The sequence below is a fragment of the Zonotrichia albicollis genome, chromosome 7 (assembly GCF_047830755.1).
Source record: "Zonotrichia albicollis isolate bZonAlb1 chromosome 7, bZonAlb1.hap1, whole genome shotgun sequence".
NCBI classification, from domain to species: Eukaryota; Metazoa; Chordata; class Aves; order Passeriformes; family Passerellidae; genus Zonotrichia; species Zonotrichia albicollis.
Window position 1 is genome coordinate 49,234,368 of NC_133825.1, and position 27,829 is coordinate 49,262,196.

Below are 27,829 nucleotides of genomic sequence, written 5' to 3' on the forward strand. Positions count from 1 at the left end.
GGCGGATGAGCAGAATTTCATTCTTCGTTTGGTCTTTCTGCATTTTCCACCCAAATTTCCGCTCCAAACTCATTTGTTCATCCCTGCAATGAAGCCTCTGACCTGCTGATTTGTTTATTTTTGTTGTTGATTTGCCCATCTGCTGATGTTGGTTTTGTCATTTGTTTACTTCAAGTTAATGTTTCTTTGATTTTATTGTGGAGCACTATGAGGTCCTAAATGATATGGGCATGTATAAAAATAAATGATGGTTATTTATCATTATCATTATTGCACTTGGCCAGGCCTTTATCTCACTAAAGATACCGCTGTCTTCAGGGGCCTCTGAGATTTTGCTTTTAATCTTGGGGGTATTTCTAATTTCTAGGATATATCCCTAATAATGAGCTGCCCAGGAAAACTGTGATCTTAATTTTCCTGAGCATCTGATGAGACACGTTAATGGTGGCAGGTAGAAACAACCCAACCCCCTAAATCCCACCTTCCAACACAGCATTGGGCTCTTTTTACCATTTTAATTATTGGTGTAAAAAGCAAAGAACAAATACTCGAGAAATGGGGGAAATTCAAGCTGTCCCCACCAACAGTGGGAAATAACAGCGTGGGTTAAAGAGGAGGGAATGCAGTAAGTGAAGTACTTGCCTGGCACAGGGAAATGGAAGAAGGTTAACCAAGTTAATCTTCCCCTATTTCCTCCCCTCCTCACTCAAGGCCTCCAGGCTGAACCGTCATTAGGAACCATATAATTGACTCATCCACAGGATTTCCTTTTTGTGTTCTGAATTATGGCAGATTTTCCACATTCTTCTTTTTTTTTTTTTTTTTTGGCATTCCTTTTTTCTTTTTCTTTCTTTTTCCTTTTAAATTTTAAACATTTGAAGCCTTTAACCATGAGGAGTCCTTCATCCACAGGTAGAAAATTTGTCCTATTAGTGAAGAACACAGCCCCATTTCTAATTCAGGGCACCACATATTCCCTAGCACCATTAAAATCTGCTGATTAACCAATGGACCAATGGATCTCCGTGTGCTATACAGCTGTCACATCAGATGTTTGCTCTGCCACAATTGGTGTGTAATTTTGCTGGGTTTAAGTGCAGAAGAGGGGAATTTCCTTGTGATGGTACAAATAATTCATCACGGGCTGTGGCTGGAGATTGTTATGAGGGAAAGAAATATCTCACAGTTATACTGTAGTTCATCCTACACCTGACAAGAGAGTGTTTGGCACATATAGTGGAAGCTTGATAAAATGTTTTAAAATCAGACACCGGGAAAGAATTGCAAAAGAAATTCTTCTTCAAAAATCATTTGGTGCTGAATTATTTCTTTTTTACTTGAAAGCCCTGTTAATACACAGAAAGCATAGCAGGGCTGCTATTAAATGTGGGCAAAACCCCAGCATAATCCCTCAATTCCTAGCGAGGCACCTTCATTTTTTTTTTTTTGGTTGTTGTTTTGTTTTCCAAACCGATTTTCAAACCAGAGAGAAGCGTGTCCTATAGCAAACAGTCTAAAACAAATGTTGCCAGCTTCGCTTCATTATGTGGTACATTGTAGTTTTATGCATGTACGCTGTGTGAACAAGAGGGTTAAAAGTTAAACAGTAGCCTAGGGCTAACACACTTGCAAGCTGAACAGGTACAAAATAGGCTTTTGTTGCTTTCAAACTATTACTGTATGTCTTTAGCAGAAAATAACGGAGCGGGCATCTGTGTGCAAAAATGTATTTCCTGACGGTCGCAGGTAGTGTGGAATGGGGCTGGTTTAATGGCTGAAATGCCCATATGACCTTTAATCCGGCGCCGTAAATTTGTCAGTGTCTGGAGGTGGCAGGAGATCATTCCTAATGAGGCCAGTTTTTAGGACTTGGTGTATCAGGGAGGAACCTCACGTGGGTTTGGGTGAATTCACGTTGGTGAATCATTAAAGGAAAATAAAGGAGCCGGTAACAATTGCCGTAAAGTAATGAAGAACACGGCGAGCCCAGGTTATTCTGTGTTTCATAAAATGATAAATAACTCCTAGTCATGTTTATGTATAATGAATTACAACCCCGCTACGTTTACCTTAGTAACATTTTACAGAGGTTGTATTTTACTCCCAACTACCAATTATGTCATCATCCTGGCATTTACCTGGACGTAATGATACACAGCAAAGCCATTCTTGGAACATAACTCATTGCTTAAAAGTGTTTGTAAAGCCAGACTGCATCCTATATACTCATAATGACTTGGAGATTGCTATTAAATTTTACAGATTAAAGTTTACTAAATCTTAAAAGTCTTGCACCGGTTCCAATATTTCTTATTAATCCTAAAGGAAAAGATATTCTGCCATGGAAATGTCAAAAACTCTGCTAGCCTATCTAAAAATAAATAGAAATAACCCAAGCCAGGGGCAGAGAAACTTCTCAAACAAAGACAGGAGACAATATAACAACCCCAGCTCCAGTATTAAGCTGTAGATTAATTTTAATGGTGGGTTTGACCTGCCATGGGATGTTCCTTGCACCATCATTGTTGGTTTTTTGTGGAAAAAAGGGCACAGAGGCTTCCTAGAGCAGGTTTCATTTCTGCAGGACCCCAAAACCTCAGTCAGAAATATCTACTGTAACATTATCTTACATTTATTCCATTTAATTTCAGTTTGAGAAGGATAGCATATAGATCTTTTTATAAGCTTGTAAGGTCACCAAATTTAAATTAAAGTGACCTCTTTTAAAGCACATTACTAAAAGTACTATGTGGAGGGAAATTTAATATGAATGGTTAAAATGCATGGAATTCAGATTTTACTGTCAAACAGCTCAATTAAACAAATTGAATTTTTAAGCAACAAAAGGGAATTGAATCAAATTAGAACCAGAGTGGGATCTGAAATGTGGACATTTATGAGTGATAGTCACAGGGCCCTCCAGCAGTGAGTTTTCTTTATTTGTTGCCTCAGCAGTTAGAGGGGTTGGCAGGCTGCAATACAAAAGGATAAAAATGTTCACCATTGAAACACAGTTTTTGGCTCCCAATAAATCATCTGTCACTTCATCACAGCCCAGTAGATAATGAGCAATAAAGTTTTCACACTCAGGCAATGAGGAAGCAGACACAAGAAATACAGCTAAAGCTGCCGTGTCTCTTTTCTGTAAACGCAAGGTGCTTTGTGTAATAAATGACCTCTGGATTTCTGGAAAAGAATAATTCCAGCCTCAGTAAAATAAACCATTTGATGCACTAAAAAAAGCCAAATCTAATAACATTACTTAGTTCCTTTAATGAAAGAAATAATCACATTATATATATGAGCCACAGCCATCTATAACAGGAAGAGATTCCAGGGTATTACCTCTGAAGTTGTCTCTCTATTGCCAGCAAAGCACATTGCTGAAAATACAATAAAGCTGCACAATAATTTCAAGTGGGATTGTTTGCAGAGATTCAGGAGACATTTGTGTTTGGGGCAGGTTCTCCAGCCCTTCCAGCCTTGCAGAGATGGATGCCCAGCCCTTCCCCAGGGATTTGCTGCACCACAAAGAACCCCTGAAGGTCTCAAGGTGTAACATCATCAGGGCAAATTAATTCCAGACAGGTCCTGTCTTGACCTAAAAACATAAAGAGTTAATTTTAACAGTGTTTTACCTTGCTCTGATGCATTCCCACTGCTGTTTTGATGAATATTTTGCACAGTTATGGGCATCCCAACAAAAAACTGTTGCTCTTTAGCTCACAAACACTGCTTGGTTTGTTGTTAAAACTCACGTTCGGCTTCCTGATGGTGCTAAGGATATTCATCACTCCAATTCCATATCAAAGCCATTCCAGCAAGGATATCTGCAATGGCTGCCTACAAAGTCAAGTTCACATGCAAAATGTATCAGTCAAAAAGTGACAATGCAGCCCATAAACCACATAAAACATACATTGATTCGCGTTTCAACTTTATATCAGCATTTGAAGGGACTTGAAGCAAAATAAGATCAGATATTCTTGTCATATGCAAATGACAACTTAATATTTGCATAATATGTCAAGGTAGAAAAATGCAAATAAACTTTGGAAAAGTCCGTATTTTTGTCATTCTCTCATACAGCTAATTAGCAACTTGAAAGGAAAGGGAAAGCTTCTCTTTTCTGAACTCCATGTCAGCTAAAAAAGGCACCAAGCTCTGCTTATTTCTAGCCCATGTAAGATGAGCAATTAACATCCCCCTTTTATTGAACTGCCCACACTGATCCATAGCCATAAATGTTGTTTATCAGCTTCCCGAGTTGGGGATGGACACGCAGCCCCCTTGGAATGGAGGTCACACAAATGGAAAAGCAAAAGGCCACATTGAGCTATCAAAATGGTGCAAACCCAAGAAAAATTCCTTGCAATAAATGAAACCTTGGATTTGCCCCAGAGCAGAACCAAAAAAAAGCAACAAGGGTGGACTTTACTACTGGAAAATATGTGAAAAAAAGGTTTTTAGTAGCTCAAAATCTTAGTTCATTACGGGTTTAGTACTCTGTGTGCAGGTTTGTACTGTATTTTTTCCCTAATATTAAGGATGTATTATTTATACCCACTATAGCCACGCCACAGAACACACGAGGAGAGTTTGTTTAGCAACAGAGTGAAAAAATATTTGCTACAGGGGCAGTCTGGCAATATTGCTTGTTAAGACATGCTATTTGTAAGCAAATTTATATGAAAAGTATGCAATGTCTAATACTAAACTACTCCAGCCCCAGACTGAAGGGTGATTTTACAAACGTCCTGCAGCACTCAATCATTCCTTCATTTTAATGTCTTTATTTTATGATTTTGTTGATGAAATACTACTTACCCAGTGCTCAAAATTCCTTTTAGGCTGCAGGCACTGGCTAGTTGACACGGCAAGCCATATTTTACAGCTATATATTTCAGCTTTCTCTGTCCAAGTTGGAGGACACAGTAGCCAAGATGGTTTTTCATAGTAGAAATATATTTTCATATTTATTTATTGATTTGACTAATGTATCTATTTTTCAATTCACATGCTTATGTTTCAATCCATTAAAGTGATTCATGGTCAAATAATATGTTATTGCAAGTACAAAGAGGAGATAAAACCACTGTACACTGGCCATAACACAAGAATAAAAATAATAAAAATCCATTGCATGATTAAATATAGTTTTTAATCCCCACCTGATCACGTGTAAACTGATGTTTTTAATTATTTTTCTATAGAATAAGTCAGGGATTTTTTCTGTAAAATGCAATTACTGATTAAATAAATACTCAGGAATAAATACTCTCACCCAACCTAAGTGCTCAGTGTTAAATTCACATAAAGCATCAAATTACTGGCAAAATAAATTTAAAAAAAAACTCAAAAGGCTTTTAATTAGTTTGAAGGAGAGCGAAATGGCAGCTGGTAAAGAATGTTGAGCCTGTCACCTCCAGGTCAGGGCTGGAGGGAAGCTGGACATTGTGGTGGCTGGAATTGGGGTGGTGGTGGGTGGAATGGGGGTGGCTGGAATTGGGGTGGTGGTGGTTGGAATTGGGTGGTGGTGGCTGGAATGGGGTGGTGGTGGCTGGAATTGGGGTGGTGGTGGCAGGAATTGGGGTGGTGGTGGCAGGAATGGGGTGGTGGTGGCAGGAATTGGGGTGGTGGTGTCAGGAATTGGGGTGGTGGTGGCTGGAATTGGGGTGGCTGGAATTGGGGTGGTGGTGGCAGGGATTAGGGGGTGGTGGCTGCTCAGGATCACCTGGAATTCCTGGGCTTGTTCCACCTTTTTGCACACAGGCAAACAAGCCCACGTGAAAAGCAGAGAAAGAGGAACCCATCCATCAGGAGGAGCAGCTCCAAGTCCCAGCTGTGGGACGCTGCAGCCCCCAGGGCAGGCACCAGCCTTGCCCTGGTGCTATTGTGAGACTTTCTTGCTGCTTTTTCACCAAAAATTGCTTTTTCTCCTGTCTTTCACCTCCAAACTGAGGAATTTTAAGGGAAGCAAAGCCAATGCCAGGTGAGGCCTTGGGGGCTGGCCGGAGGGGGATGATCTTCCAGCCAAGGTGGGAGCACCTGGAGCCAGGGTCAGCTTTGGGATCAGAGAATCATGAAATCCCACAATGGTTTGGGGTGCAAGGGACCTTAAAACCCATCCAGTGCCACCCCCTGCCATGGGCAGGGACATTTTCCACTGTCCCAGGTTGCTCCAGGCCTTGTCCAACCTGGCCTTGGGCACTGCCAGGGATGGAGCAGCCAGAGCTGGGCATCATCCACAGCATTAACTTGAAAAGAGAATAGAGAGAAGAGAAAAAAGAGGAAAGAGAAGAGAAGAGAAGAGAAGAGAAGAGAAGAGAAGAGAAGAGAAGAGAAGAGAAGAGAAGAGAAGAGAAGAGAAGAGAAGAGAAGAGAAGAGAAGAGAAGAGAAGAGAAAAAAAAAAAGAAAGAAAAGAAAAAAGAAAAGAAAAGAAAAGAAAAGAAAAGAAAAGAAAAGAAAAGAAAAGAAAAGAAAAGAAAAGAAAAGAAAAGAAAAGAAAAGAAAAGAAAAGAAAAGAAAAGAAAAAGATTCTTTATTTCCCTTTTTTTTTTTTTAATTTTCCTTTTCTGCCTTGAAAAAAAGAAAAGCAAAAGAACATAAAATGAGTTTTAGGGAGTCATTTTGGAGGGACCGTAGAACAAGCTGATGCTGTTGATGAAGGCAAAAAATAACAAAAACACCAAAAAACCTAATTATCTGAAACTGGGAAGACAATCAGCCTGTGAGAGGGCAGCGACTGAAACACAAAGGACAGCAGAGCAGCCACGGAGGAGGAAGGCTCCGAGCCCATCATGGCCAGTGGGGTGACATCCTCACACACCCCCCAACCCTTCTGTGCCCATTGCAGGGCCCTGACGGCTCTGTAATTATTGCCCAGCCCTGGGAGCTCCCTGCCAGGCAGCAGCTGAGGACAATGTAGGAATATCTGGGAATGGGGCCGGAAGGACACAAAATTTGGGAGGACATCCATGGATGGGCAGCCTGGGGAACCTGCCCTGATCCAGACAGGGAGCTTCCAGAGGCTGCTCCTTTGTGCACCCTGGCTCCAGGAAAAGGAAAAGGTATTTTAAAGTCACCTTAGGTCCCCCTGGGAAGCAGGAGCACAGAAGGCTGTCAATGTGTTGAGGTAGAGCAGCTGAGAGGCTCTGGAGAGAGAGAGCTAAATGAATAGAAACTTGTTAAATGATGTGAGTTAATGAGAGCATTTTGGAATTAACCAGCTTCCATGACTTTAAATAAAACCCCAATGTCATTTTAAATTGGATTTTGTACATTTTTGAAACCATTATTTATTTTTTTTTTTCCGTGAGGTGCATTGGTAGGAAGAGGGAAACATTAAAGTTTAACCTCCTCAACCCACCAGTGGTGAAATATTGGTATTTTTCCAGTGATTCAGAAATAAAGGAACAGTGGCAAGAGCCAAGAGATTTTCCAGGAGATGGGGACTCGCTCAGCCCTGTCCCCACTTTTGTGAGGGTCATACCTGGATACATGAACATACCTGGATTTCTCACCACCCTCCTTGTCCTGCTTTTATGGAGCTCAGGACAGGTGAAATGACCATAACTTCTAATTTTTTATTGTTATTTTTAATGTTATTCAGGTAAACTTTTGTTTTTTTAAAGAAAGCCTCTGATAGGCAATGTTTGGAAGATGAGGGAACATGCTTTGAAGGAAAATCAAGTCAGGAAGAAGCCAAGTCATTCCCAGGTGAGTCCAGCTTATAAAACAACTCAGTTCCTCTATCACACTTGTGCTGAAAGCCAAAATAATTCTGGATAAATTTTGGAAGGCAATTTTCAGCATCAACTTTATATTTGCAGCAGCTCTGATTTCTTCAACCCACCTCAGAAGAATGTTCCAATGGGACAGGCACCAGCCTGGGACTGTCATGGCTAAGGTTCAAATTTCTTTATTATTTACATGCCCGTGGAGAGCATCCTATTTCATACCTTCTGAAATATTAATGAAATTCCACTGCAAGATCTTCAATTTTTTTCTTGCTTTATTTGTGTTGTACTTTCTTGCAGGTACAAACTGGGGGTGTTGGCACTGAAAACCAGTGTGACATTAAAGGCTGCGATGGTGACCCTGGCAACAGATTCCATAAAAATCATTTAGTCAAATAAAATCCCAGGCTGGTTTAGGCTGTAAGAGACCTTAAAGGCCACCCAGTTCCAACCCCTGCCATGATCAGGGACACTTTCCACCAGACCAGGTTGCTCAGAGCCCCAGACATAATTAAATTTGCTCCGTGTGACCATTAGTTGCCCTGGTATGACACTTCACTTGCACAGAATGACTTTGTTAGGAAAGAGAACACCTGTGATGGTGGAGGGCAGGGAAAGCCCCAAAGGCATCCCCAAGTCATAATTAGCTTTGAGATGCATAAACACCCACCAAAAAGAGATTCCAGCTCTCCCCCAAAGAAACCATTCCGGGAAAGGATCCAGCACCTGAAATAAAGGGTCTCCAAATCCTGGGGCCAAATCCTGGGTGTTAATGTTGGACAGGACAGCCAGAAAATGGGGCTGAAAGCTGTGCAGCCAGGACTGGGGAAAGAAGTCCCAAAATGGATGAAGGAATGGGAAAGAAGGATGGGAAGTGGGACATGGGAAGTCCCAGTGCTCACCCCAGGCTGCTCCAACACAGAGCCACAGTAAACTTAGCACTGAGCCTCAGTTTAAAAATTCACAGAGTTTTTATATGATAATTACTGTTATTATAACTGGCCCATGAAATAAACACCTCTCCCAATTATGCCAAAGGCACAAGGTCCTTCAGAGACAGAAATCTCACAATAAGATTTACTTTCAGCATAACGATGTAGAGGGAGAGAGGTGCAAGATGAATAACAATAATATTATGGTACATATAACGTATGTTTTAATTAGCTAAAGGTAATCAAATGAGGTTTGTCACGATTATATTAAGGTCAGGTCTCCACATGGTTTCATCAACAACATATTAAGACAAGGGAGGTGATGCCAAATTGGGGTTTAAACCTAATCAACATAATTAAACAAAGCAAGAACATGTGTTTAGAGCTACACCTATTTTACTGATCTCTCTATTTTAATTACTCTTGCAGAGTAAATATTAGGACCAAAATAACTCCTAATTAAATTTTTTCCATACAAACAGAAAACACAATCTTCTTCTAATTTGCTATTTTTGTTGAACGAATGTACAATATCCAGATCTTTTGCAGGAGAAACCGTTTCAAAAGTGTGCTCAAATTATGCTAAACAGCCTAATACATTCCAAAGTATTGACATACTGGCTTCAAATGTGTGGGAAACGGGAAACTACACTGGCCCAAAAAAGTCATGGGAAACCATAAAAACAAACTAAGCATAATTTAAACTGATTGGATGCTTCCTTGCAAGAAGTTCTTAGTTTCTAAATACAAAATGTGGACATTGAAATGTGGTCAAGTTATGACTTAAATTAGAAAAACATGTTTTCTTAGGTTTCTATCTTGCAATATTTGGCACAACTCAGACACTGGGGAAAGAGTTATGTCAGTAACATTTCCAAAAGTGTCTAAGTGGCTTTGCCTGGAGTAACACTGAAATTGGACTTAGGCACTCAGAAGTCCAGAGGACATGAGTTTGTAAGGGCTTACAAATGTTTAAAGCTGTCTAGGTGTCCAAAAGAACAATAGATGGGCATTTCAAAATTAATTAAAGTGCTTTTTAAGTTAATGACCTGAAGGAGATGGCATCCCATCCAGGTCTGTAGAAGATTGGACTTGATGATCTTGGAAGTCTTTCCTGACCTTAATGGTTATATGATTATATGATTCTACTCTGCATAAAAGACTAGGGATATTTTTTAAAGTACCAGTCTTTGGAATAAACCTAATATCCACTCAGGTGATCTGTTTCACGCCTGATGCCTCAGATGGGATTTCTCTGAATTTAGTTTCGTGAGTAAAAGCAGAACCAGGTCTGAAAACAGAAGTTGTAGGTAAGGATTCCACACTGGAGGCCTGTAGCCAAGTTCCTCCTGGAACTTGTGATTAGAGGGAAAACTTCTGTGTCCTGATGTACTTGAAATGTGTTTCACAGAATCCCACAATGGTTTGGGTTGGAGGGACCTTAAAGCCCATCCTGTTCCTGGCAGGGACACCTCCCACTGTCCCAGGTGCTCCAGCCCCAGTGTCCAGCCTGGCCTGGGGCACTGCCAGGGATCCAGGGGCAGCCACAGCAAATCTGGGAATCCCATCCCAGCCAATTCCCAATTTCCAATCTCCCTCTGATCCCTGCCCTCTGCACTGGGAGCCATTCCCTGTGTCCTGTCCCTCCATGCCTTGTCCCCAGTCCCTCTCCAGCTCTCCTGGAGCCCCTTCAGGCCCTGCCAGGGCTCTGAGCTCTCTCTGGAGCTTTCTCTTCTCCAGTCCCAGCTGTCCCAGGCTGGTTCCAGAGAGGCTCCATCCCTCAGAGCATCTCAGTGGCCTCCTCTGGAACTGTTCCAGCAGATCCATGACGTTCCTATGCTGGGAACACCAGAGCTGGCTGCAGTGCTCCAGGTGAGAGCCCATGAGGGTGTAATAGAGGGGCAGGATCCCCCCATCCCCTGTTGCCCATGCTGGGAGATCAGCCCAGTTCATGGTGGGGTTTCATGCCCAGCCTCTCACCCACCAGCACCCCCAAACCCTTCTCCCCAGGGCTGCCCTCAACCCATTTAGAAAGACTGAAGCTGGAAATCAAACTTTCGCTTAAGAAGAAGATGAACTAAAACACGCACCGAGATGGGGGCTTTCCTGTCCCAGGCCTCCAAGGTAGCGCAGCAAGAGTTAAACATGTGGGAGCAAAAAAAAAAAAAAGAGTTAAAAATGTGGGAGCAAAAAAAAAAGTGTTAAAAATGTGGGAGCAAAAAAAAAAAATAGTTAAAAATGTGGGAGCAGAAATTTCCCAAAGCCTCCCAGAACAATTCCGTCAGAGCCGCCGCTGGCAAGCGCTGGCACGCGGAGGGACCCCAAATGAGTTAAGAACTCTTCCACTCCATCATGAAGAATTGTTCTCCAGAGTAACCACCAGTGGGGAAATGCTTAAAACACTTACCATATGTGGCTAAGAAGGGTCTAATTTGTCCATTTGGAAATTTTGCCTCTTTTGAAAGGATAGTTAATTCCAAGTAATTTATTTCATAGATGAAGCTTTCTTCAGAGTGGTTAATATATCACCCTTGGTTGCCTGAACAATTAGAAATTGTCACCAAAGAAAAATGTCGCAGTTCATGTAAATAACTATTTACCTAAAGGAAATGGGAATCCACAAGAGTCAGCACACTTTAATGAGCCATGACAATAGGGGAAAAAAAAAAGCAGCCAATGGTACAGTGATTCTGCTAAAGCTGACATTGCTTATGGTAAAAATTGGCCAAAACAACTATTATTTGTTGGGGTTTTTTTCATGTCAGAAATAATGCAGCTTGAAATTTTCAACAGGCAACATGAGCCCAGACCATTTGTTACTTCTGATGGCCTAATTGTTCTCCTGGCAGAAATAAAAAATTAGGGCACTTATGTCATTTACCTAAATTTCTAATTAATGCAATGGTAATAGAGAAACTGGAGCAGAAGAAAGTGAAGCAAAAAAAAAGTAAGTTGGGTGAAAAATGTTTCTCTTGGCCTTTCTACAATTTGTCTTTGTTAACTTTCCTACGGTCTTTCCCTCTTTAACAGCAGGTAGAGTGATCTCTGCAGAGATATTCCAGAATTTTCCAACTGGACTGAGGCATGCTGGGCATTGAAAAATATGATTTCTTCCACCTGAGCTATTGAGCAGACGTGATAAAAACACCAACTGCAGCACAATGTCCTTTATGTTGCCTCGAAGGAATGTGCCATTAAAATGATGTTAGAAATATTCTTCAAAAGCAGCTAAAATATCTGCACTTGGGGCTGCAATTCCGTCCACAAGTTTTCCACTGCTCCTGTGTCCTGATGTCCAACTCATCCTGCAAAGCAGATCCTGGTGTATGGCCTCATTAGGATGCAGGATGAAGAGAAATGCATCAAAATGCATAAACACACCTTGGAAATGCCTCTGAAAGTGTCTGGAATTCACTTTGTCCTGCAGCACTGGCAAGTGTCCACCATCTCCTGGATATTTATTGTTGGAATGACATGGAGGAGGCTCAAGGTGATCCATTTATGCCCATCCTCAAAGAATTTACACCCAATCCTTTGAAGGGATGCCACACCTTGATCTTGGCACCACTAATGCCATTAAAATACTGTTAAAAGGAAATGCACAAAAGCAGAAAATTGGGGAAATTTTAAAAGGAGCCCTGGAGAGGGTTTATCCAATGAGAACTCAATGAAAGGTCAGATGGAGATGGGATCCCATTCCCAGCCATGCTCAGATCTACCTGTGCTCATTCTTTCAAGTGTTAAAGAAAAGAAGTTCCCTATTGCTTTACAAGTATATTCAAATACAGCTCTAATTAAGCTGTGAGTAAAGTGCAAGCAAACCAAGTAAACATTGACATGTGCTAGTAAATTATTTCAATTTTTCTCTTAACGCCTGAGGTGCTTTCCTTAAGTACTAAATGGAAATAAAGAAAAGGGAAAACAAGAGCAAGGTCAGAAATTCAAACCTCCACCAAATGTGAGCTCAGGGTCACAGGGAAATGTCAAAGTCTGCTGGAGGTTCATCCTAGCAGTGGGTAAAAATGCTTCCCACTTTCTGACCACATCTTAATGTGGGGAGCCGCCCACATCCCCAGAAGATTTTTTCCCCTGATTCTTTTCTTCATAAAAGTATTTTTTCTTTAAAACAACGTGGATCCCTTTCTCATCCATTACCTGAAATATCCTGGAGCTCCAAGGAGTAACCTCAGTGCCCTCACTAGAGCAAAGCCGTGATATTTCAGGAGTTAACAGCAAACCCTGACTCAGGGAACATTTCTGCTCTGCCATCAACAAGCCCCCAGGTCTGAGCCTGCACGGTGACTGCAGAGGGTCCCACCAGTGCCCAGGGCAGGCCTGGGAGAATCCCAGGGATGGTGCCCAAGGGGTTCCCTCTGTCCCAGGCAGGTGGGAACAGGAGCTCCATTCTCCCACCTGGGCCTTACCATTCCCTCTGCAATGTGGGAGCCACCTCGGCACGAGCCAGGCATAAACACAGGGCTCACAACAGCACCAGGAACTGGCAGGAGCAGAACTCCAGCAGCACCAGCAAGTCCTGCTAAAATAAACATGTTACAGGCAAAGGTCGCCATGCCTGTTAATATAAAGAGTGCGCGGTGTATAATGCATTCAAATGCCGGAGTGAGAGAGGGAGATAATATGATCCATTTGCCAGATTCCTCCTTTTAGTTGTAACACGAAGCCATTCTGGGCTGGAATGACCCAGAGATGATAATGAAGCGGATGATGATGCCATTGCCTGTGATAATGGTGTGACAGGGAGAATACCCTGGAAAACTGCACGAGCTGATAAGTGCAAAGGTATAAACAAACCCAAACAATATGGACTTACAGACATTAGCGCGGAACAAAAGAGAGAGGGAAAAGCAAAGCCAACTGATCAACATTAAAAAAAATAAAAGACTTTGCAAGGGTGACTTTTTCAGCGATTTTTGGAATTGCAGCTCCCAAAACCAAGCCCTCCCCAGCTGGAACAACAGCCAAGTGTCTCATCTTGGGCAGGGGGGCCACCTCTCCGTGCTTGGGAACAGTTTGTAGCAAACAGCCCGCGATATGAAAATGTATTTAATGCAATTAATAATTTAAGAAGTGAGAGCATGTGCTCTTGGAGAGTTAAATGCTTGTCAGAGTGATAGATGCACGCTTCAGCACCAATACATTTCGTACGAAGAGCAGAGGGATTTTGCAAACTTGTGTTGACCTTGGGTTGCGGTGGAGAGGAGGCAGATTGCGAAGGCAGGCCCGGGTACGGCAGGACTGCGTCAGCTCGCAATTTACAGCCCTCTCCCCAATTAAAGGACTGTAAAAACATTAAAATTAATGCAGTCTTAACTCCAGAGCAGGCTCTACTTTCTTAATTAGTGCATAATTATTCAGTTTTTGATATCCTGGAAAATTATCACATGGAAATTATTTTAGGCGCAGTAACAATAGCAAAAATCTCTCTACCCCCCCAACTCGATTAACATGTGGAAGTAATTAACACTTTATTACAGTGAAAATACTATTACTGCTAATGTTTAATGACTTTTGCCATTGCATCATAAGCAGGAAATTTAGAACACTACAGAGCAACGTTCTGCTATAAATACAGTCCAAAGATTATAAACCAGAGTCAGATGATTCGCACTAACAGCGCTTAAGACAGGGATATGACATACAATACGTTTCCAAAATGTCACGGGCAGGAAATATAATTTTCTTGATAAAGTCCACTCCATACAGCCAAGCAGGCAGTGCAATAACGCTGGATGCGTTCGGTGTAGGCAGCAGTGCTCAAGTCCTTGTAAAAGCCTGTTGTTAATCAAATTGAAACATAAAACCCCAAGCATAAAGTTATTTTCTCATAACAGTTTAATAGAAATTTCCAATCAAACAAAGGCCAAAAAGTGTTATTACAACATGAAGTTCCTTGTATAAACAACTTAAAATGAAGTAGGGGAAAGTTTCATGGGATTTATGGATTTCTTTATTTTCATTATTTCGAGTAAATGTCTACTGTAGATCTCCTATAAATGTCTTGAGAAATTATGCACCAGCTTTAGATGATTCACGCTAACAGTAATTAAGATGCTGAGTCCACGTAAGTGTCAAAGAGGCCAGTGCTCAGGAAATGTCATTTCAGTTCAGCCAGCGTGATGGAGCCGAACGTGCCAGAGACAAAAGGAGACCAAAAGGGACGGAGATGGAGACAGCTCTGCCTCGGTCTGGGCTTCTCCAGGGCTGTGACAAGGGGACAACAGATGGGCGGAACCAGCGCGATGTTCAGGAAAACGTTTCACTACCAAAATGTAAATAGAGAATTGTGTTTAATATTCAGCACGGCCTTATGGAAATTCCCAAACAAACAACGGCGTAAAGCAAGGCAGTGCAAAGGATCTGTAAAAAGAAAACCAAAACAAATATAGAAGGAAACAAACGGAGAACAAGGCTGACCCCGATGAACCTGCATAAAGTCACTCTTTGCTTGTTTGTTACTGTTTATGCTGTTGGGCTGAGAATTAATGAAGCTGAGCACTAATCACGATTCAACCCATGGAATTATTTTAAATTTTAATATTCTGTGTGCATAGCTCGTTGGGCTTTCCCCTTTTAAATATTTTCCTCGATGCTTTAAAATGCGTTCATTGATCTGGACCCATTTCACTGGCGAGCTAATACAGTTCATAAATTAAGGAACTCTTGTTTTAGAAACATCTCCTTGATCCATGGGCCATGGATATGGAGAGGAAGAATTTGGCACAAGGATGCTGAATATAAATTGCTCTTTTGGAAGGAATTCTTACCAGCCAAAGTCTGGAGCCAGCAGGCAAGAAGAATTCACCTGAAGTGGACACAGCTCTTCGCTCTGGGATTAACTTGTTGCAGTTGCAAATGAATCATGAAACCAGCTTTGGCAAAGCAGAGCCTGGGCCCGCGCTGGAACCGAAATAATGTATGTGAAAAACCTGAACTGGATTACGAGGCCATCTGGAATGCATTGGCCGTCTGCATTAGGAGTAGCAGTTTCCTTGACAGAGGTTGTGAAATATTAGAATTCCTAATGGAAGAAATATGGCAGTGCAAAATGACACAAAAATCACACAACCTCATTCCCTGACACGGAACAGTGAAAATGCGAATCTTTCTCTCAAGGGTGCTCTATCAATCCTTTGCAAACAAGGCACTTCAGCAGGCAGAGGAGGGGCTGACAGGGCTTAACCCTTCCCCACCACCAGGCAGGACAAGAGCGAAATTCCCTCTTTGGGGAGGCCAAAACTGGGGAGAACGCATGGCAATCGTAAATGATAATCATGAATTTCCACATAGGAAATTCCTTCCAAAGGAGGGGTACCTCCAGCACAGACATCCCATGGAGCTGGATACCCCAGGGACAGGCTCCTGCCCCTCTCACCCTCCTCTGGGGGATGTTGAGATGCCTCTGAGGCCATTCCTTTGGTAAATCTTATCTGTGAGTGATGCCAAAGGAAGGGAGGAGCCAATGGGAGTATGGACAGCAGCAAATAAAGCATTGGGAAATCTGTAAGGCGGAAATCGTGGCAAATTGCCCCTCAAAATATCCTATTTTTAACATTTGTGATGGAAGGTTAGCCTACACTTTGGAAGGCCTGACCCACAGTAACAGTTTGCTGCATTACCATTTCTGCCCCCTTGGTATTTGCATTCAAATGATGAACATTTCCATTTTGGTCATGATCATTTCCCAGAAAAAAAAATCCTGAAGCTGGGGCTCTCCCAAAATGTGTATTTGCACAGTTGGTGACATCTACCTAGGAATGGTTCCATAGTCTTATTGTTTTACTCCTAAAATTGCACTTTGTCCCCAGGTCACCACAGTGCTGAATGTCTCCAGGGGTTTGGGAATATCAGAAATCTTGTGACACACCTGATGGAATTTAATGTGTTATTTATTCATTGTTTATTAACAAAATTTGTTAATTTACACTGAGGAGTACAAAAGGGGTACAAAAGGCACTGCAGGTTATCAGATTTTCTGAGTCAATTAGGAAATAAACAACAAAACAATAAGCAATAACAATGATCACAGATGATACTCTGAATAAAGTAATTTGGCTTCCTGACTCAGCATCATTTGCTTTAAACCAGGAGTTTATTCTAACTCCAGACAGGGAAAATTGGAAAAATCCAAATCTGTCATTTTGATTATCCAACATTAAATTTCCCTCACTACCACGAGGAAAGGTCAGGGGAGCTTGGATGTCCTGGTTGCTCTTCTGCCAGGACTTTATAGCAGCGGCCAGGCCAGCACTGCTCACCCTCCACATGGATTCACTGGAGTCATCTTGGATTAAATCCATCTTTAGAAGCATCTCCCTGATTTAGGAACCCCCAACAATTTTGGTTTCAAGTGCTTTTTGAAATCGCAGCCCTTGTCTCCTTCATTGTCATTTATAAGGCACACAAAGCTACTGTTTATTGCTACTTCCCTGCAGAAAAGGGAATAACTCCAAGATAGATTTTCTGTTTAGGAAATAGATCTGGGTTGAATTATTCAAAAAGGCTAACAATATCCAGCTCCAGAAAACTAAGGAAAGGCATAGAAGACTCCAGAGCTAAGGGGCTTTTATACAGCAGCCAATTGTTATGACTCCTTTTAATTAAATACAAATGAATTAATTGATATGAAGTACTGCTAGGCAATTATTTTGCTGACATTTTGTCTCTTTTGAGACACACTTGTTTACTGAATCTCTCATCTGCCAAATCTCACCACCATTCTGCACTATTTTAAACATATGTTTAAAGAGTTAAAGCCAAGTTTGTGCTGTCAGAAACTTTTACATTAATTTCATATTTGTGTTAATGGTACGCAGATTAGGCCCAATAATATTTACATTTTTTAATCCATCTCCCATCCCTAGGCCATCATTGTACATGAGATATTGCATCTTAATGAATTTTTCTGGTTAAAGATTTTTAAATAAATGAATAAATAAATAAGTAATGAAACACTGATTTTTATCTCACTGTACACAAGTTCACTGGTTGTTTTTTTCTTCTTTCTGGTTTGCAATGAAATATTTTCATCATTTTCTAAAGATATGCATGAAAGTACAAAAATGATGGCTGGTTTCAGAACAAACCTCCAGCAGCAGCCAGCAGTGTATTACCCTTTACATGGGAGGTAAAATTGAAGGGTTATCTGGAAAACCATAAGTGGCCCAAACAATTTTACATCCCCTGATTATTTGGGGGAATTGCTGAGCTGGAGTTTCTGTCTGACACACCCCCCAGCACGTGTGAGACCCATTTTTTTGAAGCCACAGATGCCTCCCCCAGCAGTTCAAACATGCAGGATGAGACCACAAGTGACTCAAACCCTTTGGACAGCAGCAAGATGTATTTCAGCAGAGCATCCACAGGACTTTCCCACTGCTTTTGGTGTGGGATGGGCTCAGCTCTGTGGTCTGCAGCTCCTGGAAGCAGCAAATCCTCGGAGAGCTGCTGGCTATGAAATGAGCTGGGCACTCACAGGACCCCAGGACACCCAGAAGTTGAGCCCCTACCTTGTCAGGTCAGCAATAATGTCAGCTGGCAAGTTGTAGATCTGCCCATCTATGAGACGCTTCTCTGTTGCGCACATGAAAATAAATAGCAGGCTGGAGAGTAATTAATTTGCCGTTGGTGAGCTAAATTAGCCCAGAGGAGCACAGGGAGCCTTCAGAGACAGGTAACCTGAACCTGCCCACACACAGTTAAAGAGCAAAGTACTCAAAAATGCTAAGGCAGAGTGAGTATTGAGATATCAGTTGTCTTAGGATCACTGTGTGTGTGTTGAACTCTGGGCTGAGTGCAGAGCAGTTGCTTCCACTAATGCAATTCTATACCCAAAAAAATGGTCCAAGTGGCCAGATGGGGTCTTCTACCCTAATGTGGTCTTCTACACCCCACCCCACACCATTAAAATCAGCAGGATATGTTGAATACCTCCATATATAATACAAAAAGTTAGTCTTTACAGTGAAAAATGTCACATATTTTACTCAGTTTTTTGCTAAAAGCTACTATGGAATTCCCATCTCTCACTATTGAAAAGTCATGGATTAAATTCCCTAAATTGTGTCATTGCAGGAGATATGAAGGTACATGCCTTGGACTCCTTTGTGACAGAATGAGTCACATTTTTCAGCCTCTTCAGACTCCAAGTCTGGAGTTTTACTTTCTCTAAGAGGGGAGTTCTGGGTTTTTGTACAAACTCTCAGATTTGGGACTTTGCTATCCCCTGAGTGTGCCTGGTTTCTCTTAGGCAGTGGTTTGGGCTATCAGCAGCTCCTACAACTTTTCCCCCTGATCAAAGCTCATGGATGGACAGGCACAAACAGGCTGGGGCACAGTGCCTCTGTTTTCCCTATTTACCTATCGCCCAACCAGGCATTTCTGCACATTAATCATACTTAGAAGACTTAGCAAAAGGCATCAGTCACTTAACAAACTGCCCCAGATTTATCTGGGGGTAACAGATGACTGCTGGCTATCTGGGCCTGCTACCCAGGGCTGCTGATGAAAGGCAGCGTGTGACCAGAGCTACACACAGGGCAAGGGGGACTTGGCTCTGCTTTCAGCAGCCCCCTAAAACAGAGATAGAGGAAGAGATGGGGAAATGGAAACTACACAGATATTCCCCCTCCTCTGCTTCTCCCCAGAGGACTCCTAACAATGATCAAGCCCTTTAGAAACTTCAGGCACTGGTGATTCCTGCCACTGCCTGGAATGAGTTGCTGGAGCGTGTCCAGGGAAGGGAATGGAGCTGGGAAGGGGTTGGAGCCCCAGGAGTGGCTGAGGGAGCTGGGAAGGGGCTCAGCCTGGAGAAAAGGAGGCTCAGGGAGGGCCTTGTGGCTCTGCTTAACCCCTGACAGGAGGCAGTAGCTGGAGGGGATCGGGATCTTCTCCCAGGGATGAGAGGAAACTGCCTCAAGTTGCACCAGAGGAGGTTTAGGTTGGAAATTAGAAAAATTTCTTCCTGGAGAGCATTGTCCAGCCCTGGCACAGGCTGCCCACAGCAGGGATGGAGTGACCATTCATGTGGGGAATTGAAATATATGCAGATGTGGGTCTTGGGGACATGGTTTAGTGGTGGAGCTGGCAGTATGAGGAGAATTGTTACACTCAGTATCTTAAAGATGTTTTCCGACCTAAGTGATTCTATGGATAAAGGGAAGAACAGACTATGTGGATAATACAGAGAGCAAGGGTAACTGCCCAGAGTTCCACCTCAGTGCTCCAGAAATGGTCCCACAGCATCCCTTGGGGTGCAAAGCATGGCCCCATGCCCTGCTTTGAAACAAAACACCTTTCATGTGGCCGCCTTCTCCTGACCTAACTGTGTCCAACACCAAGCCTGGCTGGATTACTTCCACCGGCTAAGCCAGCAGCTCGATTTCTTTGGCTCACCAGGAATAAAAAAAACCTGGTGCTTCTGAAGCTGAAATTTCATCGCGAGTCTCCAGAGATGCCACGCATGAATAATGAAATAATTGTGTGTCCTCACTCGCTGCTCCAGAGTGTTCCCATCTCTGCCAGCGCCGCCGCTGTTCCCGCTTTCTGCAGAGCCGGCGCTGATGGATGAGCCATGGCCCAGCCCCAGTCCTGGCAAGGGAAGCCCTGTAATCACAGCTGACACGGGGGATGAAGTTTATCTCCCACCAAGACATTGGGAAGACAATGGGAAGACATTTTAGCCATTTCTAATTTTTTTTAAATTTAGCTCACCCTGTCCCACTTACGTTTCTTAAACCTTCTCGGCAAGAACAAGACAAGCCCCATTTAACCCAACCATGGGCAGGAATCACAAGTGTGAATCCATGCAGAGAAATCACAAATTTCTCTGCATGGATTCACAAATTAACTGCACAGGTTCACAAAATTCTCTAGGACAGTGGGCCAGCACTGGAATTTTCTTCCAAACCCCCCCACCATGTTATCCAGAGCACATTGCTGTCACACCCAAGAGCAAGATGGTCCCGTTAATCAATTGTACCTTGGCACTGCAGCTTTATGTGTGTGTTTCAGGCCTTTACAATACAATAAAATTTACAGCTCGTATAATTAAGAATATGCCAGATTAAACAAATTAAAGCTCAGCCTTAAAAGCGAAAGCTCTATCTGATCAAGACATTCATGCAGGAAAGAAATTTCAAATTCAAATCATCAATGTCTGAAGGCTCAGAACACAAAAGCTGTATAGGAGTGGCTGAGAACTACTCTGAGACCTATTTCATAACCTCAAGGTACAATTCATGGCATGGGCCACCAGAAGGTCACAAAGAATAATTGAGTGCAAGGGTTAGTTGGAGATTTGTGGGGAAGCCAAGCTGTTCCAGCAATTTTTTTTTTTATTTTTTTATTCCATGAAAATAAAAAATAATAACTTGTCCTGAAATTTGCATTTATGAAAGGCTTTTTGTCTCTCTGGTGTATTCCTGGCCATGAGAGCATGGAGCAGAGGTGAAGGGAAGCCCAAACACCCAGAGATAGCCTGTGGAAGGAGCCCTCAGGAGGGATTTGGAGAGTCTCTCCACCCAGGATTCCATCTCTGCTTGGCTCTGTCCGATATTTGACTCCAACTTCTACAACTTTATTTAAGCATTTCCCAGTAGATTTGGGATGAGGGACAGTGCTCCAGCTGGGGGAGAGCAAAGTGGGGCTGGACTATTCTGTCTTCCACACCCTGATCATCTTCACAACCTCCTCCAACCTCCTCCCACAGGTCCTTTCTGCTGTTGGGGTCCAGAGCTGGGTGAAGTGATCCAGGTGGGTCTCATGAGAACAGAGTGAAGGAGAAGAATCACCCCCTCTGACCTGCTGGCAGCACTTATTCTGCTGCAGCCCAGGGTGTGTTTGGCTTTTTGGGTTACAAGTGCAGAATATTGGGTCATGTTGAATTTCTCATCCACCCCAAAATCCTTCTCCTCAGCGCTGCTCTCTGTCCAGTCTCCTCCCAGCCTGTGTAAGAAAAGGCAGTAAGAAAAAGATTCTTTCTTCCTAAAACAGGACACCAATGACAAAAATAAAGCGCTGGAAACAGCACAACCCTGGATCTGTGCAGGAAATTTCCCCCCTTCCTGCTCACCATCATTCTTTGCACACAAAGTTCAATGAACAAAAAGTTTTGCACTGCTGCAAAATGACTCTGCTATAGATTTTTGGAATCATCTGAGACACTTATTTTAGAAAAGCTCCAAGGTCAGCAGCAATCTCCTTTTTCCCATTTGTTCCCCAAAAGCTGTGCATGATATTGGCAATAGCTATATATATTACTGAGTATCTATAAATATAAAAAATATTTGGTTCTGTTTTGAAATCATGTTTCATATGCAGTTTGTGCTCGATTTCAATAAGCATCTAATTAAGATAGATTTTTTTTCAGCCAGTGCTCTTGCAAATTCTATTTATTTAGCTGCTTCACATACTGCAGGCTATCAAAACTGCAAGTTCAGCAGAAAGATATTTTCAGGCAAAAGAGGTGAAAGGGGGACCAAGACAAATGACAAATTTGGGTTCAAATAAAGCAAGAATTCTGATGGTATTTAAAAATGCATATTGCCTCTTTAGGTGCAGGCATTTGGCACTTTTTGGGGAAGGTGATGGTGAACATGGTGGTGCTGGTTGAAGATTGGGCTTGATAATCTTGGAGGTCTTTCCCAGCCATAATGATTTTTTATGATTCTGTGATCACATTCCCACCTTTCTCTTGTCATTCCATCAGCCTGGTGTTAAATTGCTTCTGGATATCCCACCAAAATATTTAAAAAAAAACCCCATTCCTTATTCACTCATTTAGACCCTCAATGGACTTCTCCCTCATTCACCATTGGAAGGTGTAGGGGAGAAACAGCAAAATCAATAATGTGGACAACAGGACTTGCAAGTCCCTAATAGATGGCTAAAAAATAACCCAAGACCTGAATCTTGGATTTGTGATGCTCTGGAACAGGCTTTTCTATTTGAGTTGGGTATAGAATTAAGGAGACTTTATGCTTGAACCACTGAATATTTGCATATGGCAAGTGTGAGTCAGAAAAATAATAAAAAAAAATTATTATTGATACTCAGCACATTATTGTCCTTGTGCACAAAGCTAGAAATTCCACTAAACGTAGCTAAAATTTTCAGAACTTCCAAACCCTCTGAACTAATAATATTTTTGCTGTTTTATAACACCCAGTCTATTTTTCCCATCATTTAAACACAGAAAGAAAACATCTTACTTCTTTATTTAGCAGACTTGGAAAACCATTATCAATCATCAAAAATATGTATTAGACACATTTATTCCCCTGACAAATTTATGCCAGAAAACTGATAGACTTATTATAGAACCTCTTCCCACAACAACACAAAAAATAATCCATAGTTTCATGTGATTCACTCTCAGTCTTACAATTTGGGAAACAAAATCTTTATCCAACAGCACAGCCCTTGGAGCCAATATCTGAGAAAAAATCTTTTCTCTGTTAAGTTCCCATATTGAAAACATCATAAAGGTATTATCATCCACAATGACTATCTGAAACTCTAAAAAAGTAACTGTATTAAATGGATTTTTTTAATCCCCGTATGTTCCAGTAATCAGTAAAGCAGATTTAAATCTGCTTTTTTTCTATCATTATTAGGAGAGGAATAGAGCCACAAAGCCCATATTTTGAGGATGTAATTTATTACAAAAGTTTCACTGCAGTTTTCTTTTTGGGTTTTGGGGTTTTTTCCCCCATCTCTGCTGATCAGGATTTGTAATAATACACTTATTGTAGCTGATGTTGGGAATCCATCCTTTGTAATACTTCTTGACATAATTGCAGCTTTTGACACACTCAATCGCGGGATCCTTCTAAACCATCTTGAAAAATATGTTGGTCTTTCAGGTTCGGTTATTCAGCAGTTCAAATCTTATTATAACCATCGACTACAGTTTGTTAATATAATTTCTCCCCATTCCTCCTCTTACATTGTCATCTGGAGTCATCTGTTACGATGTCATCTGCGGCCCCTCAGGGAGCTGCTCCTGGTTCCATGTGCTGCTTTATCTACCTGCTGCCTTTAGGAGCTGCAAATTCCAGCTGCAGGGACGTGGGGCTCTCCCATCACACCCAGCCCCTTTCATTCTCCACTCCTTCTGCTCGTTTATTTCATCAGTATTCTAATGCTTCTCCCTCCTGCTCAGCTACTTAGATGATCCCCAGTTAAAAATAAATAAATAAATAAATAAATAAATAAATAAATAAATAGGAATATTTTTTAAAACATTTCGAAATTATACCCCCAGACAGAGAGAGGCAAAACCAAGTTTTTGATCACATACCTTTTCCACAGCCAGGTGATTCATGTTATTGTGCTTTTCAATTCCAGGATTGCTTAATTTATTTATAAATTTCCACATATTTGAGCATGTAAAAATGCCCAGCAATGCTATAAAACCTCAACTCGAAGCTATAAAAAAGGCATGAACAAGAGAGAAGGAGCAAAGCAAAGTGAAAGGAAAATTCAGTTTGGAGCTGCATCCAAATTCCAGCAGCCAGATTTTTATTTATTACACCACCTCTGCACGATGGCACCAGAATCAGCTTTAATGGATAATATTTCCACACATTCTCCATAAAAACCAACCAGGAGCTGTTTTTCCAGGAACACCAGGGGCCTGCAGCTCCCACAGAGTTTGGTGGGCTACACCAAACACCTGGAGCTTCAAAACCCAACCTAACCCTTGCTAACACAGATACTTCTCCTTTCTCCTGCTTGGCAGTAAAAGATTAGCTGGAAAAGGAAATATCCTAGGGAGCAAGAAAGAGAAGTACCCGTCTCTTTTCCACCTGCAAACGGGCAATTTCTGATTTTCAGGGAGGCATATTGTTGGAATGTTGTACAGCCATCTCTTTTCCACCTGCAAACGGGCAATTTCCGATTTTCAGGGAGGCATATTGTTGGTATGTTGTACAGAGTCCTTTTTCTGTTCTTCCAGATTTATCTGGTGTTCTCAAATTGCCCTGGTTAAGTGAATCTTCCAGTCTGGACAAAACTGCTGGCTGGGATTGTCAACATCAAATGTCTTCTTCTTAAATAAATCTTTTTCTACTTCCAAATCTCTGGAAGATAATAACAAAATATAACAAACCAAAGCAAACCAAAACAAACCAAAACAAACCACAACAAAGGAAAACAAGTCAAACCAAAGCAAAGACGGATTTTAGCCATTTCTTCAGGCAACTGCTGTCCATTTCTTCTCTTTCCCACCACCTTTTTGAGAGACGTTTGACCACATGTGTCCTTTTAACCCCCTCAAAATCATAACCTGAGTAAATTCATCCATTCCCCTGTTTTCCCAGAGCAGCTGTGGCTGCCCCTGGATCCCAAGGCCAGGCTGGACACTGGGGCTGGAGCACCTGGGACAGTGGGAGGTGTCCCTGCCATGGCTGGGGTGGCACTGGGTGGTCCTTAAGGTCCCTTCCAACCTGAACCATTCCATGATCCACCCTCATTCTGTGGAACAGGTGCTTCTAAACCCCGAGAAATTTTTAAAGCGTGTTTTGCTGAAATTAGTCTTCCATCAGCTTTATTTTGTTGTTACACATATTTCCATTTTTCACAGTTTAATGATTCAATTTCGTTCCCGCTCTCCTCTGCTGTGTACAAATTCAGTGGCACTCCTGGGAAGAAAGGTATAAAGAGAAAAACTTCTGGATTTGGTTTTTCATATGCGTGTGTATAAATCAAGCAGTTTAAAAATAATATCTAAATAAAAAAGAGATCACAGACTCATGGAATATTTTAAGTTGCAAGGGGTGTAAATGCTCATCCAGATCCACCCTCTGCCATGGGCAGGGACACCTTCCACTGTCCCAGGGTGCTCCAAGCCCTGTCCAGCCTGGCCTTGAAAATAAACATTGGGGCAGGAGAGAAGGGAAAGGAAGAAAAAAGCTGTAATATTTAAAATTATTTCCTTTTGTATCACGAATTCTCTCTTGATTTCAAGCTCCCCAATTATCACCAGGTTTTGAAAGTTTCTTGAGGGAGGAAGACCTTTAATTGTATGCAAGACTTTTGAATTCCATGTGGATAAAATCCTCGATATGTGTAATTATTTTATTTGACCATATTGTAGTATGGAATGCTAAAAAATCAACGTAGCCACACACAGCCTTCTCCAAACTGCATTTTAATTTTTTCCTGTTAATAGTGGTGGTTCTGTCACAAGTCAACCCTAAAGCAAATTAAAAAATTAATGGATCAGGCATGAGAATAATTATTGTGGAAGAGGCCTGAACTGTGCCTTTTCCAAATAGACCAAAAAAGATTGATGCAGAAATGACCCAAGTGGGCCCTACGAGCTTATTCAATAAGGGTCCACTCAAATTCCATCTGTGAACATTTGGTCGGCCCTTTTATGTCGATGAGGCCATTCCTCCAAGTCCATATTAATTTTTGTGCACATCTGTACACTCACCTAATCCCTACCCACAGGCCACTCCAATTACAATTAAAAGAACAAGTTTAAAATTGGGCAAATTTTAATCACAATTAACTCTGTCGTGTTATTTTTTTAAAAAAATAAAATCTGTGGAAGTTGTTATTTTATTGTTTTTTTAATTTCCACTTCATTTTAAGAAGAAATTGGTCGCACTGGTGAACCTCCAGTGTTCTCCTCATGGTTCTGATTTTTTGCTTGGATGCAGAACAATAGGAAGAAGCATCACTGGGCTCCTGGAGCTGACTGAGTTCAACATTCCAGTGCTGAAAGTATTCCACTGCACAAACCTGGAGTTTACCCTGAGATCAACAAGTAAATTACTGTTTTCAGCCTCTCATTCCCATCCCTGAATGCATACAATCAGCATCATTATTTTAAGCAAACAATTGCAAGGGCTTTAAATAAAAAATGCCGTGTGCACAGCATTTACATTTTAAGCACAGCATATTAATAGGAAGGGAGAAGAGAGAGATGACAACGAGAAATGTCAGCTGGTTTAATCATACTTAATATGAAAAGACTGCTATAACTTTAAGAATGCAGCTTAGCTGACTTTGGAGCTTAGGTTTTTATTTTTCTGCTTTATAGCATGCTTCAAAACTACTTGGACAAATACAAAACAAGAATTACAGTGCACCATAAGTTATTTTAATATCCTGTAGTGGTGTATACTTCCAATGAAATCCCAAGACTATTATTAAGGTTCTGTGTTTGTGTGAAAATGTCAAGTTGTTTCGAGTGACTACATACTCTAAATTATATATAACTGTTACTTTATAGCTAATAGGCACTAAAATTACTTTAAAACAGAAATGTAAAGTTATATTTTCATCCTTTTTGACAGATAATAAAGCTTATTTATGAGATACATTTTCTCAAGTATTAAAATATATAATGTTTACAAAAACATTAAAAATACCAATACTTGATATTTAAGCAAGAAACAGAGCCATCATGAAGATATTTTCCTGGATGCATCCAGCACTAAGCCAAAGAGATGATAATGCAATAATTCCACTCGTGAAAGCTATTTGTTAAACCAGTAAAAAATAAAAAAAAAGGCAGTGCTTCAAGATGAGATTTAGATGCTTTTCCTCTCCCTGCCCATCATTAAACTGCAGGTACAAAATCCTTGTGTGCGTCCCCGAGACGGAACAGTGCCACACAACACCTCCCACCCTTTATTTCCAATCCCAGCCACCCAGCCACCTTGTTTAATTGCTTTGTTGTCCTGGCCCTGCCCGGGGAGGCTGAGGGGAAAAGAAAAGTTGCTCCTTTTTACAAGCGCCATGGAAAGGGACCCGAGCAGCAGCAGAGCGATTTCTCCCCCTGTAAACTCCAGTTAGGATGGAGGATTTATGGAAGGGAAGATTGCTGCCGGCGTGATGTACACTTAAGTGCACACACCACCGCTAACCCGCCAATTACTCAAGGGCTCAAATAAAAAGGCTTCATATGCAAATTATCCCTGTTTATTCCTCCCGAGCACTTAGTAAATAAAAACACATAAACGTCAGGATCTGTCTTGTCGTGTGAGAGGTGTGAGGGACGTCGGGCCACGCTCATCCCGGGATGCTCCCAGAAGGTTGGGAGCTAATTGCCAGCCCTCTGCTGTGATTAGGATTGCCTCTTCTGCTGAGGGGCTGCGCCTAAATTTATGCTCCGTAGTTCTGCT